The sequence below is a fragment of the Micrasema longulum genome, unplaced genomic scaffold, assembly GCF_059751315.1.
Source record: "Micrasema longulum isolate JH-2025_06_02 unplaced genomic scaffold, ASM5975131v1 h1tg000411l, whole genome shotgun sequence".
Classification (NCBI taxonomy): Eukaryota; Metazoa; Arthropoda; class Insecta; order Trichoptera; family Brachycentridae; genus Micrasema; species Micrasema longulum.
Window position 1 is genome coordinate 1,081,104 of NW_028277611.1, and position 20,526 is coordinate 1,101,629.

General features: G+C 32.3%; 1 protein-coding gene across 8 annotated transcripts in view; it reads left to right on the forward strand.

Annotated features, from left to right (window-relative positions):
* Pgant9 (polypeptide N-acetylgalactosaminyltransferase 9) overlaps positions 1–20,526 on the forward strand; it is a 647,455-nt gene that overhangs the window by 432,616 nt on the left and 194,313 nt on the right. For 7 of the 8 annotated variants that reach the window (XM_088226146.1, XM_088226145.1, XM_088226152.1 and 4 more), the window contains one exon: positions 116–165. The exons of the other annotated variant lie outside the window; for it this stretch is intronic. The gene's annotated coding sequence lies outside the window, so the exon portion shown is untranslated. The remainder of the gene's footprint in view (positions 1–115; positions 166–20,526) is intronic. 8 annotated transcript variants of the gene reach the window in all.

Here is a 20,526-nt window from a genome sequence, read left to right on the forward strand (position 1 = left end):
TTAAAATACAACTTTTGTCAAAAATTAAGTAATATCTCTAACGTTTTGTGTATTTGTTTTGCAAAATACCGCTATTGCGTTAGTTGTATAATACGAATGTTTATTCTTGTTTCAGATCCGTTATAGAATATCTAACGAAGAGCAAACTAGACTGATATAAACAAGGTATGTATGTATAATGTAGACAAAAAATATGACTAACTTAAAAATAAGTATTACGAGGCGAATCGTCAGGAGAAAATATTTCCTTTACTTCGGAACATTATTTCTCTAAAATATTCCAAGTTCATATTTGCATAACGTTTATTATGGAACATTAGTGATGGTTTGCCTTATTTCTTTTGTCACGCTTTTAACTTTTTCGAGCCTGACGGTGAAAAATATCAGCAAGTTCCTAAAGCTAGGGTTTCCTAGGACAGCGGTGCCCCTATTTTAACGGCCGTAGTGAACGGTGATGCGGTGGATAACCGTCGTAACGGTGACTAGAGGGTGGTTTCCTAGGAAAACGGTGTTATCAACACCATTTAACACCGTTTCACTAGGAAACCACTCTCTAGTCGACGTTACGACGGCTGTCTACCGCATCACCGTTCACTACGGCCGTTAAAATACGGGCACCGCTGTCCTAGGAAACTCTAGCTTTAGACGCTTACCAGAAATACCCCAGCTAAAATGCTATAAATACGACTTTAAAAAAAGTTGTTATGATTGACATACGTCGAACAACACTGTAGCTCAATCACAAATAACTTTTGACGTGCTAATAAGCGACGTGATTACAATTTCTCACCATGGTTGTTTATCGTATTCACGATCACAATGGTACATCCGTGAACATCTAATATTAAATATCAAAATATTTACGTTTTGCGACGTAAAATCCTTATGCGCAATCACATATTTGAATTTCACCGGTGTAAATATGGAAAATATTCCAAAACTGCTATTTTTATTTTTTAATTTATCATTTATCATGCTATTTATTGCATTTAACCGGCGCAGCGGTTGGCAAGCCAAATCTTAGAAAAACCAGTCGCCATAGTAATTGTAAGTTATTTTTCACTTTTTTTTATTGTATATTTCTTACTATTTTGCTAATGCGATATATTATATTATTTTTTATAGTAAACGCCGATTTTTCGCCAACGAACTGTATTTATTTACGAGAAAAACAAAAAACAAACCGACACGAGCGCAAACTTAGAGATTACACACACGTTGACTTACGACTGCGATACCTAAAGCATGTTCATTATTGTTCATTGTCATCGCTCAAATGCTTAGCATGTTTTTAAGCACGCCGATAGTTATTTGTGATTAAGCTACTGATCGAAAATCTCGCTACGTTTTAGCGCGGCGGAATGCGAGAAGTTTGGAGCGGGATGCACGAAAAATAAAATACACGGAATCCAGTTTTTTGCGGTTATAGCTGAAAATTTGCGCCCAAATAGCAAAAAGCACACGTGCTCAATGACCAAAAATATATCAAAGATTATTCGACTGGAAAGCGATGAATTGTAATATTTGCTGTTTGCACGGGGGAAAGCAAAGACGAATGTTAATTATTAAGGAAAGAATTTGGCAGAAAGATATTTAAATAGTTTGGTTGATTTTTACATGGAATAAGATTATGAATATAATTAAATCAGTATGACGATATCAAAAAAGTTATATAAAACAAGCTACCTGGGGGACCTGATGTACCCATCATAGGCGCGGAAGGGTTAAAAACCCCTTTGTAATAAAAGAGTGATTTGTTTTTTTTTCTTTGTATTGTACCTGTGTACGTAAATGCAAATTGATAATAATTAAACCTAATTGCGGCATTATTAGGTAGCTTATTTTCTTCAAATGTTCGTATAATTATTACCATTTCATTATAGTCGCCAAAGAATAAGTGTTATTATATCCATTTGTCAAAAAAATATAAAAGGCAATTAATTATAAGAATTATGCAATAGTTTCTAAATTAATATGCTTGATTCTCTCATTACGTCACTCATCACTCTCATTTGATATTTATTTTCATTATGTTTATACGGATCTGTTAGTCAGTTTCATTGCGTATTTATAATAACATATTATTCCTTTCACTTTTAAGAGACGCCATGCCTTTGATGACCCGGATGTCCTGCCTTGTATAATATATAAATAATCATTTAGTTTGCTGACATTTTTTCACTAATTATATTTTAGTACCTGCTTAAACACATAAATACTGTAAATTTAATCACACGAATAAAAAAAAAACAGCCATCATCAAAATAAATAAACGCTTCACGATACGGATATTTATTTTTATATCACAAGTTTTTTTTTGTTTTCGAGTATTTTTCACATTTAAATGAATCGTGTGATATCAACTCATCAAAGAAAAATAATAATACATTATTAATTCACCGCAGTTAAAACAATTATTTTACTTAATTTTTGGAATGGCGGTTGTATGTAATAGGGAAATATCACATACTACAAATACATATAAAATATGTAAAATAAATTTTGAATAATAAATTGTATTTAAGAAATCAAAATGGATATTGTGTAGAAATGTTTTAATATAAATATATTTTTTTTTAAATTCATAAAAATACGTTGCTAGAAAAACGCAACATGTTTGGCCTTGGCGTGATATCAATATTTATGGCAATGTTCTAAATAAATTTATTGGGCAGGAACAAATAAACAGGAATCGCAACGTATTTGAGGCGTGGCCAATAAAATGACAATTTTTTAAGGGGATTAAAATTACAAATTAAAAAATATTTTTTTATGCCACTAATAATAAGAAAAAAAAAAATTTAATGGACTGTATTTCGTAGACTTATTTTAAAAATGTAAAAAAAGTTTTTTTTCCCTGGCACTTAAGCTTTATTTATCTAAAACACATCGAACCATGAGCTTACATAAATTTAGTGGATTGCTTGTAAAATTAGTTTAATATTTTAGCGATGGGGGAATACAATGGAAAATTATCCGTAATGTATTTAAATAATCACATTCGTTTAAAAGGGAAATTTTCATTCTTATTTACCCCTAGTCATGCTGTAAAAACTACAATTAAAGCACTAGCATTATTTTTTCTCATTTGTAGTTTAAAAGGTTTTTTTAGTTAAGTTTTTCTCGTCTAAACCTACCAGTCTAATTTACAAAATTGTACTTCAAATATCGTAAATAAAGGACTAAAACAAGATATGCAGCCAAATTCGAAATCGAAACCGAATTTCGGCTAATGATCTAGTATTGACCGACATTGGCCACTTTACAACTGTGTAACATTCACTATTCTGCCAATATTTTAAAATCTTAACACTTAAACCAGCCATTGACAGGTCATAAGCCCTGTTTATGCCTAGACTTATATATTACCCTCTCTTAAATGTTCTTCATCTCTGTTTTAATATATTAATATAAACACCTCCCCAGGGATTTGAATCCACTTCTTGTCTACAAAAATTTGGAGAAACTCAAAATATTGTTTATTCATACAAGTTAAAAGTCACTTCAACTCGTCTTAAATTAGGCGTTTGAATTGTTAAATCTTACGAGCTCATTAAATTGAGTGTCAAATAAAATACAATATGAAATAAAAGGTTAGCAAATTACAACAGGGATGGAGAAGACCTTAAATAAGGGAATATGGAAGTCAAGGCATTTACAGGGCGTATGACATGTCATTGGCTGGTTTAAGTGGCCACTTCACACACTGTGTAACGTTCACCATTTTGCCTATGTTTGAACATCCATATTTCTTCAATTCTTCCATCTGTTGATTTTAGTGAAGTTAAAGAGCTGACACCTTTATTGTTGTGAAGAGATTCATCTGACTGAATTATTTCACATACTAGGCAACGCCTGAAAACAATCTTTCAATATTTAAACTTCTTCTTGGACCAGTTGGTTTCATTACAATATTTGAGTTTGTCCAAATGTTCATAGACAAAAGACTGGATTTCACCCCCTCGGGGGTCATTAAGATTAACAAATTACAACAGGGATGGAGAATACCTTAAATAAGGGATTATGGAAGTCAAGGCATTTACAGGGCTTATGACCTGTCATTGGCTGGTTTAAGTGGCCACTTTACACACTGTGTAACATTAACCATTTTGCCTATGTTTGAACGTCCATATTTCTTCCCAGTCTTTTGTCTATGAACATTTGGACAAACTCAAATATTGTGATGAAATAAAAGGCATACAGTAATCGGTAAATTAGTTTTTTTTTATCACTTTTTGTTTTGTTTGTTATGTTATGCGTATTTATTTATTAAGCAGTTCTGCAATCTGAGCTAATTAACTTATGAACAACAGAGGTATTACGAAAATATAAAAAATCTTACCACTAATTATTGCCAACTAATTACAAAATTAGTCTATTTAAAAAAAAAAAATCTCTATGTTAGACAATGGTAAAACAATAAATTATTATTTAAATAGACCACAATCCAATGTTTCTAATGAGTAATTTCAGTGTTTTTTTTGTTTTTTTATATGTTAATAGACTATTAAACTATGTCTAAAAAATGTTTTAAAATATTTATAGGTATCGTTTTATCAGCGCTACGGTTTTTAAAAGTTTTGTAATTCTGAAATAACTTCGCGTGTGACGTCGAAGGTTCTTTTCCGCTTATTCTCATTCAGTTATTCCCATTGGTCCATTCGTGGCAAGCAAACCGGAATTATTTTATAGTTCTCATATCATAGGCTGATTTATATGAACCAGGTCATTTAAAGTAGTCTGATTTTATTAAAATGTTTTTTGTTATTTTTTCGAACATTTTCAGGAAACTGTGCTGTACAATTTAATTTTCTAATTTTTACCGCGCGTAAGAAAACATTTAGGGCTGAAGTTCTTCGTCGTGCTATTTTCTTTCACCAGAGTATAGCGCAACGTTATTTGACACATCTCGACCGCTGAGCCGAACCTGGGCCCGATTTTTGGCTGAAACCGAAGCAGCGACCAAAATTCGTTTCTTAGCCAAAACTGGCCTCGATTGAAAATTCAGTCGGTCGCTTAATATCATAGAAGCCCACGTTTTTATTTTATGAATCAGGTTGCGGTCTCGGGCTTATGGATCAGAGGTCCGTGGCTTGAACTCCACTCTATCACAACTTAATTCCCATTATCTGAGTTTTTCAAAACTCGTTGAAAATGGCCTCCGAAATTAAAATATTTCTGTAAATCATAAGAACACAAATACTAGTTTTTCATTAAAAAATAAAGAACGTTTCGATTGATCCGTTAACCGTTTCTTCCAAAATGTCTTCAAGAAATTTTTGCTTCACAAAAAGTGTTATGCTACATCTCATTTTAAAAAAAATTGTAGGTACGATTTGATCTCTCTATCGAGCAAAATAACTCCATTTTCATGTTATTTTCTTGTTCTAATCTATAATTAAATTTTATCGTCAAATGTTTGATACGTTTTCGGAGACCTGTGGAATTTTAAGGGCTTATTTGAAAACCATCGTTATGGTAAATCGCTCCAAAAATATAAAACATTTTTTGATACAGCGATTTCGTTCTGAGATTTTCGCCGTAAAATTGCGGCAAACTGATACATTAAAGTATACCACCAATTTCCGTTGGTGTCACGTAGCCAATACGCCATCTATCGTCTGATATAAAACTTAATGTGAAACCATAAAGCCGTTGTGCATACGGATATTAGCATACGCAGACTAGAGGTGGTAAAAAATATGAAACAGTTATTTGAGATCCGTTATTCTCCCGAAGTGTATGAAACAAATTCACGAAATAAAACTGTAACTGTATAAAAAAGAAGTTGTAGTAACAGCTACAGTTTTACAAATTAAACTGCTTCGTGATACAGACGCTTATGATCACGGCTCATCGAGCTAAACAAAAAAGTGCGATCCTGAGCCTTATTTATGAACCCTATCTTCTGAACATATCGAGACGGTCAGTGGCGGCTTTCCCTTATGTCCATTGTCCAATGACCCTCCAAAATTTGCCACCTATTAAAATAATTTATCTAAAATACATTATGAAGAAAGTACTTGTATAATTTAATGCTATTCGGTTTTATGATATTATTAAAAAATCATTCATTCAAATATATAAGAACCTATTAATCTTTTTTTTTAAAGACGTTATCTAGAATACTATTGTGCTCCGTCAAATATTTATGTTGTGTTGATGCGCTGATCTTTTCTGTAACTGTCCCAAAGATAATGTCTTATCTCTAGATTTTCTTGTGAGAAAGAAAAAGATGAAACATCCCGTGCGTACATGAACTTCTGAACATTTCGCCCAAAATTACTTCGAACACGGGCATTGTCCCAGCAGAGATAAGAAACAGTTTCACATGCCCTAACTAGTTTTTTGTTTCCAGTAACAGTTCGATTTGTTATTGTGAAACTATTTCAGCAGTTGCTCGTACCAAATGTTTTGCCCACATTACTATAAATTGTTATTTAGAAAGCGTTTCACAAAACAGTTTTATTTTTGAAATTTTAAATGACCGAATCGCCCTTATCGAACACAGACGACCTAGTGCTATGACATCTCCCTCGGTAAAGAAACTGTGTTTTGAAAGGCTATATTCTCGAACCATTTAGCCAGCTGACTAAGTAAGTTAAAAAAAATGCTTCTCTAAAAATGATTTTTTTTGCTTATGTCTATTTGAACAAATCTCCGGTATAAAATAAAACGCTTTGCTGCGAGATCACATGAATTCATTTGAGAGTACAATTCTGGATAATCTACTCCCACCCCGCTCAGTACATAAATATTTCATTTCTGTATATTTTAGTTTATAATTGAATCTGAAGATGGAATGGAAATAAAATTGGATAGCACACTATCCAATTTTTTTAGTACAATAAAGATCCGTTTATCTGGACTTCATCATCCAGATTGCCAAATATCCGGATCGTTATCAGGAAATAAAAAATATAAATAAATGTTTTTTATTTTTTTTTATTTATGCTGAAATCAATATGAGATCCGTGTCTAGGCAAATAAAAATTACAGATTTGTGCGTAAAAAAGAACCAGAACCAAGAATGGACGTTTTCGACTTAATGGCTTCTCTTAGGTAATAATCTTAAAAAGGATATCGAGTGACAAAAAGTTCGCCTTGTGATGTAGTGGTTGGCGTCTTCACCTTTCATTCTTGAGGGCCTGGGCTCGATTCCTAGCAGAGTAGACGTAAAGTATCGGTTTTAAATGTTCTTAAACTGCAATATTTTATTGTTTTTGGACTGGCAGCCGGAGCGTACGACTGATCCTGCTGATGATGTAACAGATAATTAAAATACGAAGCATTTGGTGTATTTGGTGTATTTGGTTGGTGGTGATGATACAATGAGATTGTTGTGTTTTGTGTTACGTAAAAGTACAATTGAAGATATTTTGTACTTCCATCAATTTTATGGGAATTTTTTCATTAGTAAATGAATACGAAAAATCAAACATTGTTTTGTTTTATTATCTGATTCTGAAATGGTTGCATAATTTATATTTTGAGCAGTTGTTGAGTTGAGGAAATGTGGATGTTCAAACATAGGCAGAATGGTGAATGTAACTCAGTGTGTAAAGTGGCCACTTAAACCAGCTAATGACAGGCCATAAGCCCTGTAAATGCCTAGACTTCCATATTCCCTCCTCAAAAATGTTTTTACTCTTTGTTGAAATAAATTCAAATATGAACAACTCCCTAGGGAGGAAATCCAGCCAGTCTGCAAGCATTTGGACATAATTAAACATTGTTGCATAGTTTATATTTTAACTTTCCGCATTGTAACATTGAAAAAATTGTTGGTAAAATAACTGATGCCATTCAGTGCATGGCTCGGCTTGTGGAATCGGAAAAATAAGGCTTCCAATATGAAACTTCATTTCCTTCGCAACAACGAATAGGGTGGCTTTATTTCCGACAGGTAAACGAAAATGGCGGATTTAATGTCGGCCTGGCGGGAAAACACTCGATTACTGCTGTAATTATCACACATGTAAGGTAAAAAGGGTGACGGATATCAATGTGTGAAAATATGAAATCGGCTGATTTTTTAAATGTCATGTTACCCTGGTACTCGATTTATTCATGACGGTCATAAATTTAATAATGTTTAATTTCAAGTTTCCATATTTTTGACGAAAATTAGTAGTATGGAAAAAATAAATATGCTCAAATTAAACACTCTCTAGGGGATAGAGAAGATTTGAATGACAGATTTGCGAGGCGAACCTTAGTGTTCTGTCGAAACAGAATTCAGTATGAGTGAGATTATGAGGGATAGAAAACTCTAATATTTGTTGAAGAACAGATGGATAAATGGTACATAGGGCACTGCATTGGTACACCAATCGAAGGGTATCTATTTTTTTTATACATCACGTTAAGATGATAAGCCTTACGCTTTAGTTTCCAGTCAAGGGACTATGAAATAAATATTTCATGTCAACCATGTCGGTAATCGAACTCGAGACCTCTTGCATGGTGAGTTGACGCGATGGCCACTACAGCATCGGCCAACATACTGATTGATAAAAATAAAATGAATTCTGATTCTTTCACGTCCGACCGATAGAGGTGATTTTTTGTATGGGGATAGCCGGAGAGCTGACAAGTATTACATGCTACTTTTCGTCCTGAAAAACCATCTCACTCCCTCGGCAAAATTATTTATAGAAGAATAAAAAAAATTCAAAACAAAGAACCACGGTATAATACCATGGACCAACGGATTGTCTTCTCTGCTTATTTAGTGTGGCTTTCGTAGAAATATTTTGAGTGACAGATTCTTCTTTATTGCTTTTCGATTGCTCTGAATGACAAAAAATTAATTGTGAAGCTAAGAGGTGCGATAATTCTATGTGTCCGAGAACCTTATCAACCAAGATGAACGAAGCGATTACATGAGACTCGAAGTTTCTGGACAGTATTTATGTCCTTCAAACTAAAGTCTTTAATGCTTTAATTTTCGTAAAATAATGATCCTCTGCCACATTTTTTTTCATATTATGAACACGTTTCGATCTGATGAAAATCTCTGAAATAATAACTGCCATATTTCTACAAAGTGTTTTTTCTTCGGCCATTTCCCATCAACGGAACAATAATTTTGCATTTGTAAAGCCTACTTCTTGAATAAGCCAGAGGGGAAAATGCGTGTATATTTTTTGTCGTATCTCCATTTATTTTCTGCTCTCCCGTTTCTATTCTCGCCTCGGTCTGTGATTGGTTATCACGTCTACTTACATTTGTATGTCACTTTATTATTGGCGATATTACGTTTGGCGGTGACAGCTGTAGATGGTTTATTGTAAAAAAATGGTCCATGAACTTTCTGAATAGCTTTTTCATGGAGCGACGGCGCGGCGTGCCAATTTTTTACTGTCGGAATTAAAATAAAAGATCCTGTGAGTGGTTCACTTTGTTTCTTCGTTCTTTCTTCTACCCTGGTATTGTTTTTTACCCAAATTTTAGAATTTCTTTGTTAACTTTTTATTTAACGAGGGAAATAATTAATTAAGATATTCGCTATCGGCCTTATTAATTATATGGCTCGTGTTAAAAGTAAAATACCTTTCTAATTATTTCTTCCAAATTGTCAACGCTCATCTCTTACCGCGTACTTGAAATATAACTGAAATAAATATAATATAAGCGACACTTCTATTTATCACCATTTACACATGGCGACATCTTACGATTTACAAGAGTACCCTCGAATAAAATTAATATAAATCGTCGCTATGCGTGCTGGAATAACCATCTACGTCTTTGAATCGGCCATTTTGCCCGCGTTTTTTGAGCATCATCATATTTCATGCCCGCGCGAAGCGGAATGCTGTGCTTATTAAACAATTTCCGCGTCTCTAGTATTCGTAAAATTCGGAGAAATCTCATTCATCTCAATTTATACTGTCAAAGACTTGTTGGCTTCTTGATATTGCGTAAAAATCAAATCATTTTCCAGTTAATTCTACCAAGGTTTCTTCTGTATTTGTTTTTATTGGCCAATATTTTTTTATCAACTGGAAATATTAACTTCCAACTACATTGTCCCTCCCAAAACTAACATAATGGAATCACGTTTTTGCAATCTCCCCGAATCGGTCTGGATCCTAACATATTTTCGAAGATAAAGAAAACGTATGATTCAATAACTTTATTAGATTTTTATTGAGAAAACTCTCGTGAACTTCCATACAAAAAATAATGTCAGAAATATTTTGTCGGTGAGATGAAAACACACGGGTTTTTAAAAATTTTATTCCATGTATTTCGTACTTTGTAACGAACTAAGGGTCTTTTACATAAAAGCAAATCTTTTGTACGTTTCAGTTTGAATAGCTCTTGAATGTTTTATTTTTTACATCATGCATAATGGGAAATAATCTGAAGGCTTTTCGACGTAATTTCACTGTCGAGCGGGGGCTTTGAAAAACGATAGTAGTCGATTGTGCTTAATTATTAAACGAGATTGTTCCGAGGGTTGAGATCAGGAGCACATAACTAATGTGCGGCTTATTGTATCGCGGCACACTATCCGATCTGTGGTGGCTTGCGGCAGGTCCAAGTAAATTGACCCGCTCAATCTTCGCTGGGTCGGAAGGGATTGTTTATTGGTACTGTGACTAAATGTTCTCCGGCAATATTCATTGTACCCTGGTAGATCGTCGATACGAGACGTTGAATAATATTCAAATTATGAACTGTTTTCTTAATTTTCTCTTTAAACATTCTGATCGAATGATCTGGCACGTCCGTATTGTCATTTTCGTAGGCACCTACGTCTTTCGCCATTATTTCCGATATGTTTATGTTTTAGATCCATTGAAAAACTTCGAGAAACTAAAATTGAAATCTAATAATACGAAAACCAATTGGAAGCGGAAAATCTGTTGTGTTAAAAAAAAACACTTAGTTTTTTATGCAGTATGGATTCATATTACTAATTAATGTACCAACAAGAGTGACACATGAGGCAGAAACTTGTTTCGCCCACATTTTTGCTAAAACAATTATCTACACTGTATCTGCTGTGCTTCGCACCTCTATAGCGGATCATTACACCACTGCAGTTGATATTAAAACCACAGTTCACCACCCAAAAAAGTCGATAATTCATCAAACTACATTTTTTTTAGAATCATCGTATTTTTAAAATATTATTCAATTTTTTTTTTATTTTTATTTTTTTTTTATTTATTTTTATTTATTTATTTAAAGAAAACAACAGCCATTACAACAAAAAGTACAGTATATACAAATAAACCAAAATTTTAGGCCAATTATAGTTTTCTATATAAAAACTAAATAGAATGTAAAAAATTTAAAAAAAAGCGTACCTGTATTAAGCCACTCCGTATCATATCACTTGCAAAAAATAAAAAAATTAATAATAACTAAAAGTACAAAATTTAATTTATTATTATAATTTTTAAATAATTTAAAAAAAAAATCATTTTACGGATCCCCACGGAGTAGCTTCAGATCAGCTTTTCCTCTTAGACATAAATACAAATGTACAAGTTTATAACAAATTACAAATGTTAAATAGATAGTACTGATTAAGTTAAATGATTATTATCTGCAATTATAGCCTTGGCATTTTTCTTATAGTTAATTAAAGTTAGAAAATATATATCAATTTCAAAAAAATGTTTGTTATAACTATTTAAGATTCTGGGAAAAGGTGCATTCTTGTTGTTATTTGTGCTTGATCTTCCAACATGAAACAATTGCTGCAGCCGAGTTGTGCGCTGAGGGATACGAATTTTAATTTTCTCAAGATTAATTTTCTTTAGGCATCTCTTATAAAAATATGTAGTATTTTATAATAATAAAAAAAAATGCTTTCTACCTCAGAACATGTATTTACTTTACCTAATGAGAATATACAGTGCTTAATATGTTTGCTAATATTTAAATTTTGCTTATTTGTAATTTTTTTTTTACCTTCTTCACTGTTTTGCAAACATAATATAATAATACTCTATGCTAATAATAAACGCCGATATTCGGCACTGACCTGAATACATGTTTTATTTAGATCAGGGGTCTCCAAACTTTTTAGCCCGAGGACCACACTAACTTCTCCACTAAGTTCTAAGAACCAATACACAGTTATCTCATTTACTTTACTTTTGGATTGCGCGCAATTTTTCGTTTCGGGACTAGCCGGCGAGTTATACATTGTCATTTCAGCCAAAAAACATAAAATTGGCTAGCCAAATACAAAACGACTCCGTGTTGTAAAAAGTTCAGTCATAGTTTTTTACAATAATTGATGACCGTTTTTTCAAAACACGACATTCATTTAAATTGTAATTTTTCAGGGGGAAACGTATTTTTTTGTGATTTGTCTCAAATCGCGTGCACAATCTTTATTTTTAAAAATACGCCTTACAACTAAACCCGAAGGCAATCTTAGTGTGATTTTTAAATTGTTTTTTTTTATTTATTTCATTAGTACCCAATACAAAGTATTGAAATTAAGATAACAATATGGCATATTATTTATTACTCCTATTTCTTATATTTTTTAATATAGTATTGAGTGAGTTTCTATCTCAATTATCTCAATTATCATTTCAATTATGTTTTTATATATATACATTCTTTTTCTGTTGATTTCAATGATACTCTCATTTTGTTTTTTTTTAATACTACTGTATTTTTTATTATTTTGTTGATTTTAATGATACTTTTATTTTGCATATTTGATTATGTGTGAATCTTAATTTGTATAATTTATATTTTAAAAATTATTTCCGATTATATTTTTTGCATTGTATTCTTTGGAGTTTTATTATTTATTACTTATACCTTTTTTTCAAGATTGTTATTATACTGTATCGCATGTCCTTATAATTTAATCTAATTAATTTTACTATGTATTTTTATTGTTATTTATTATGGCTTGACACGGGCATAGCCTAAAAAACCTTAAAAAGTTCATTAATATTCTAGTGTAATTTTGAATGAATAAATAAAATAAAATAAGCAATAAGACATTGCAGGAGACTGCTACGAGATATTTCATAGATTTATCTACTTTTAAGCATGTTTTCCAGATTTTTATTTAAATATATGGTGGAGTAATCATTTTTAATTTTTGCTATTATTCAATAATGTACATGCTTCCACTTTCCATTATGTGTTATATCCCAATTCAACACAGAGCTTTTGGCCTCATAGAGTTAGGGATGCGTTATTATTATTTAGTAATATACACGAATTTGCATGAATAAATAAATAATAAAAAAACATAAAAAATATCATTTTTCAACACAAAATATTTTATCGTGCAAGACTTCGATATTTTTAAATCCAGTTTTCAGCGTGTTTTAGTGAGTTTTACTTAAAGTATCCGGGATGCGTTTTAACACTGGCTTTAAATTAAAAAAAATAATAAAAAAATCACCATGTGGGGCGATTATCGTGTTTTGAAGAAACCGACTCTCAATTCAGCTAGCTACGTTTAGCCGTTTTGAAAATTGGCTGTTTAAAAAGGAGACACATTGATTTCGTCATTAATTGTTTCATTTAAATTGGCAGGAAATACAACCAACCTAACCGAATTTCACGTTTTGTTCCCGATACCGGTGTTTGGGCCATAGTTTAGAGATCTCCGACTTAGACCATCTAAGCAACACGCGTACCTTAATTTTTCAGATTGTGTTGGTCCTATCCTTTCAGAATACCTTTCGGACAAGAATTAGTAAGAGGTTTCGTTCGCCAAATTTCGGTGGAGAATTGGTGTTTATTATTTATTGAAACCTCTTGGCGACTTGAGTGGATTAAATACCGGTGTGGACCTCAGATTAAAGCTTGATTTTGGATTCTGTGATGACCCGAAGGCTTTAAAAGGGTCGGTCATTACTCCCAAGGCGTGATCCCTAACGGATCTTCACCCTTTCTAAAGTCTGCTCCCCTGTTACAAATTGTTTTTTTAAAAATCGTGGTTTACCTTACTTTAATGCAATGCAAAGTAAAATATTACAATTTTATTAAAGGCACTTAAAAAGTTTTTCCTAATGGAGAATACTATGATGTTGCATAATGATACACGAGGGCATCGTTTCAAAGTAAATTAATAGCTTCGTTGAGTGCAAGCCAGGTGCAGTTTTTTTACTCAAGATTGCAACTTTAGTATTGTATTTGAACCGTACTTGACTGCGTTATAAACTTTTATTCACTGAAGCTTCTTAGTTACTACAATGTATCTACATTGACGCTGTAAAATAGTTTTTACGCCAAGTAAGTGTATAATAATAATAATTAATTATACATATTTGGTAAATAAAAAAAACTTGCAGCATGAAAAAATAAAGTAAATTTGTGTTTTTTACTTTTGTGTGGCTGTGACACTAGTCTACGTACGATATAAGACTTCACATATCTCTCTTATCTTTTAAATGATAAAATTGTATATTTATTAATCTTAAAATTGTCATTTTTACACCAGATTTGGAAAGTAAAATTTGTATGACCATGCTGGATTTTAATACAAAACCTTGTTATCCTTGCTACGCGAAGAATGCACGTAATTCCAATACAGCAATAAATCTGTGTAAGATAGAGCAGAAAAATAGAATTCATAACAAAGAAGACAGAGACGCTGGTTTGTAACCGATGTTTGTGTGAAACAAATTTAGTCGGTGATTGTCAATGATCTACGACGCACGCATGTGAGATAATCGGCGTATTTATGATTATTTTTATTTATTTTGCTAGAGCAAGGCGAAATTATATGTTTGTTTTAATAAAATATGGAAAAGTAATGATGAAACAGTATGTCTCGGTGCTTTTTTTTCTTTCAAATGTCTGAAGTTTAGAATATTCCGTCTTTTGCTTGTGGTAATGCGATGTTTTATCACCGCTCGCAAGGGAATTATTTACCACAGTCCTTAATTAAAGGTTTAATGAATCAATTTTTTGCAAATGTGAAGGTACTACATTTCTTTGTACTAAGATTCTTTTGTCAAGTTGATATTCGATTTATTATTGACAATATTTGACAGGGGTGAGAGTGAAAGGCGTTAATGTAGTGTAGTGTACACGGTAAATAAATAATATACGAACTTACCTGCTCTGACAATATTATTAAAACCCTAACCGGTCCAATGTCGAATCTCATTTGACATCGACTTTTTCCATATATCATACTTTGGAAAATTATAAAATATAGATAATAAGGGTGTTACTATGCATATTTCAAAAATAAATCTAGTCTTTACTACAAATCGAGTTTTTATTTTTTTTTAATGAAAAAATTAGTTTATATAATTTTCCAAAATATGATATATGGAAAAAAATCGATGTCAAATGATATTCGACATTCGACCGGTATGGGTTAACCTTCTAAATAAATGAAACACCTTTTTTTCAAAAGAAGAGAATAAGATGACACATAAAAAAATACAATACACTAGTCAATAATATATTATCATTCTTTATTCTGTGACAAATTAGTACACTACGCAAATATCGTGAGCACCTTTAGCAGCTTTATTCCCTTGATTGAACCTGTACAAAAGGACGTATCGAAAATGCTTACTTTCGTATTCTTTATATTCTATTTTAAAGGCTTGTAATCAAATGAAATGACATAAAATTTTCCCTACGAATGACATATTTATAACGTTTTTCATTTTAACATATTACAACAGAGATGAAGAATATTTTAGAGAAAGAAATAAAGTAGTCTTGGCACCTACAGGGCCTATGACTTGTCTTTGGCTAGTTTAAGTAGCCACATTACACGCTTTGTAATATTAACCATTCTGCCTATATTTGAACATCTGTATCCCTTCAATTATATTATATGTTGATATTTGTGAAGTTAAATAGCTGAAAACTTTATTCAAGCGGGTGAGATTCGTGTAATTGAGTTATTTCACCTACATACTAGTTCAATTTCTATACTTCTTCATGGACCATGTGGATTTATCAACAATATTTTAAGTTTTTCCAAATTTTTGTAGACAACGACTGGATTCAACTCCTCGGGGAGCTGTTAATATTAACATATTACAACAGAAATAAAGAATATATAAGAAAATTTAATATATAAAAGTCTAGGTATCTACAGGGCTTATAATCTGTCATTGGCTGGTTTAAGTGGCCACATTACACACTGTGTAACATTCACCATTCTGCCCGTATTTGAACATCTATTTCCCTTCAATTCTTTCATCCGTTGATGTTGTGTTGATGATTTTCATTTCGTTTTACTTTTGGCGCCCATTTTTAAATTTAGAAAAGAAAGAAAAGTTTGATTTACGAGTTATTACATGAGGTGTTTTCTAAAGTGATTGATTATCTTTTGGTTTGATGTATTGCTTAAATAATCCAACATACATTGGGAAATGTGCGTCTTGCCCATTGCCTCATATCTTTGCTTTTTCTAATGCGTCCCTTGTCATTGGTCGAGGGCCGGGGTAAGTGAATAGCCTCCTCTGCATTATGTATTACTATGCCCAGGGGTAAGAAATACCTTCGCAGTAAATTTACATTATCTACTCGGTCGCCATAAGGGTGTATTAGAGAGCTGGATGAATGATGAGTCTAGGGAAATACATACATTGTTCATCAGAAGACAGTCTAATAATGTCAATTTCCTTTAAAGTAGAAATATTATAAGTTGAATCCACTGAATGTTTGTAAACTTGTCTCTTACTCCTCAATCCTGCTGGCTTTAAATAAAAATGCACGTGGCAGTGGTAGATCAGATAAGACCCAATTATAAAAGTTGCCTTTTTTGTCATTTTTTTGTGAGGTTTTCAACAACAACAACAAACCATCACGCCGTTTCCCCGTAAGGATAGAACACCACATCACTCTATCTTTGCGTACAGATATCGCTTACTCTGCATTCATACATCTTCTCATGCACGCGCGCCGATAATTCCGACTTTTGACATGTCCATCTTTAAGTATTTGTTGAATTTGGTCATGCCATGTCGTTCTCGGTCTTCCTTTATTTCTGCATCCATCAACATTCGCATTGTAAATATTCTTAGCCCCTCTTTTGCTGTCCATTTGCTCTACATGTTCAAATCAGCGCAGAGCTCCTTTCTTTATTTTGTCGATAGTGCTTATCTCAGCCTCACATAATGTACGGATCTTGACACTTGTGTATCTATCGTACATATTTTTACCACATATTCGCCTGATAGATCGCATTTTGACAGCATTCAGCCTACTTCCATCCCTGTTTTTTTAAGTCTATACTTCGCTTCCATTCATCATAGTCGGGACCAGGACTTCATTGTGAACTTCTTATTTTGACTCTTGCGACAAACATTTATTTGCCAAGGTTGATTTCAGTGCACCGCCCTCGTTTCAATATATTTCTCAGTCATTCCATCCTTAGTAAACATACTTCCGAGGTTCGCATATTCCTCTACCTGTTTTTCCATTCACAGAATTAATACATTTTTAATTTTATTTAATCATCAAGGTATTTTTTATCCAATCCAGTTCTTGTCTACAAAAGTTTCGACAAACTTAAAACATTTTTGTCTTATTTTTATATCAGTCTGTTGAATAGTTAATACTTAGATACATTTTATTTGTTAATTTTCCATTTTCGTAATTTTGTAAGATAAGTGACAACAAACAATAATGTTTAAATATGCAAATTATTACTTACAACTTAAATTCACAAAATAGTTAAAAGTTATTATTTTCACAAATGTCTTAATAAATTTTCCCATACATAATAAATTAACAGTGTCACGGGTACAAAATTACTCTGTTTCACCATTTTGTGATTGGTTTTATGCTAATTTGACTTGTTGCGTTCGGTGAACGGTATTTTAGGCTTTGCGAAATTTCTCGCGAATATTCTGGAAGTTCTAAGTACGTGGTGTTATACTTTTTTTTATACTTCATGCATCTATTTTGCAAATTTTAACAATGCTTAATGTTGTACCATCCAAACAATACAGTTGCAACCGTTTTTAAATATGAACGACTTATGTTAAATTAAGTAAAATGAGTGGTTTGTTTTCGTATAATTTAAAATCACAGTTTTTACCCAAGCGCCTTTTTTCTCATAAAACGATATTATAAAAGGAATATTTATATCCTTTTGTGGAATTTCATGAATCGTACTCGGGTGCATCTTATGGCTTGTGACTCGGCCACGTGACCCGTGATTTGTTGACTATAGGTAACAATAAATTCTATGATTTTTCGTGTTAATTTTTTTTTTAATACCTTTATAGTTCAGAAATTAAAGTTCCCATATCGCACTTTGAAAAAACTGTTACACATAAGTTATATGTATAACACAACACCGAACCATCAAATGTATGACTTATTTAAAACATATTATATTGGCGGCCTCCGTGGTATAGTGGTCAAGACGCTTGACTCACAGACGGAAGGTTCGCGGTGAGAACACAAAAATTAAATGTGACTTTTCTCAAGCCAGGGTGTTCTGTGATGTAATTCACCAATGTAATTGGACCTCCTGGCCTGTTGTGGTGCAATAATAAAATAAAATAAATATAACATAATGAACTCTTAAGGTTTAACAGTTCCGCACGCTTTTCATTGTTTGATAGTCGATTTTTTTTTTTTGAGAAATGAACTCAAAATATAAGTAAGACTGAAATCAACTGACTGAATAGAACATTTGGCATTTACTTTTCAACAGCATGACGTTTTTTGTTGTGAAGTAAACGATAGTTCACCAGACAGATATGGCGTCAAGCCAGGATGGCATATATTATACCCACATAATACATACGTGGTACGCGTGCCAAACTTAGCATGGTGGAGATTTTTTTATGGCGTTCTAAAGAATTCTACGCATTCATTAGTTTATTCCGGCAAAAAACTTTTTAACTTTAAGTAGATTTTGTCATTTTCACGAAAATAACACGTAATTTAGGAACAATAGAATCGTGTTTCAAGTTTATTTCTAGCGATATCTTAAATCTGTCAGACTTCGAAGCTAAAGTTTTTTAGCAAAAAATAAATTATGTAAATGGATTATTTTTAATTCAAGATTGTTAAAAATAAAAAAAAATGTTTAAAATCAATAAAGTTTCAACACACCTTAATATTTGTTAATTTAAAATTACAACCTTCTGTACTGTACTGTCCACCCCTATACCTATTTAACAATTCACGCCTTTATAGTAACAGTAAAACTGAACAAATACTTACAATTTTAATATAATAAATAAAACAACTTTGTTTCTAATCATTTTTTTTCCGCCGACCGGTTTTTTCGACATCGAAACCAGAAAATAAAAAATTAGTGGTTAAAACCAAGTTTTTTTAAAAATTTTATTATAATGAACAACCACAACGTTAGTGCTTAAAATATTAAATTTATGCTCATAATTTTCTTTACCCTTCACAAAAGCTGGATTTTTAAGAATCCTATTTTGGTGCTTAGGTTAAATAATGTTAGGTTAAATAGTTATAAGGTTCCCTACGGCGCAATCACAAACGATTATCGGCGTGCTTAAAAATTTGCTAACCATTTGAGCGATTACAATGAACAAGAATAAACATCCTTAAGTTAACGCGGTCATAAATCAACGCGTGTGTAATCTCTACGTCAACGCTCGTGTCGGTTTGTTTTTTGTTTTCCTCGTAAATAAATACAGTTTGTTGCTGAAAAATCGGCGTGCATTATAGAAAATAATATCTAATGCAAAAAAGTGAAAATTAAATTACTAACAATTACTATGGCAACTGCTTTTCTTGACATTTGGCTTGCCAACCGCCGCCGCCGGCTAAATGTAATAAATAGCATGATTAATTGTAAACAAACAAATAAAACATATTACAAAACATATGACAGGTCATAAGCCCTGTAGATGCCTAGACTTCTATATTACCTGTTCTTAAATGTTCTTCATCTGTGTTGTAATATGTTAATATAAATAGCTCTCCAGGGAGTTGAATCCAGTCCTTTTCAACAAAAATTTGGACAAACTCAAAATATTGTTAAACAAATAAAACTTTATAAAACTAACTTATTTTAATTTGGTTACAGTTTTGGAATATTTTCCATATTTGCGCCAGTAAGATTCAAATATGTGATTGCGCAGCAGGATTACGCGTCGCGAAACTGAACTATTTTTTACTTAGCATCAGGTTGAAGTGTGATAATATAAAAAAAACATAATAATCCCGATCTCACGAATGTTCCATTGTGATCGCCAATACGATAATCAACCACTATGAAAAATTGTTATCACGTCGATGGTCATTTGTGATTAAGCTACTGGTATATTAAAAAAAAACTACGCTCTCCTTTTCTTTGCAAAAGTGACGGATTTGTTTGGCTGAAAACATCGACAAAAATGCTAATGAAACGAAAAGATTTACATTGTAGGAAATTTGTACGGTTTTAAGGGTCCCAAGTATTCTATTTAAAGTATTTTCGATCAGCTCAGATAACTCAATTTTCACATTCGAATATAATAATGGAGACTTAACGACTAAAAGTAAAATGACTTAAGTTAGAGTGATCAGCGAATTTTAATACTTTTAAGGCAGAAGTATCGTGTTTTTAAT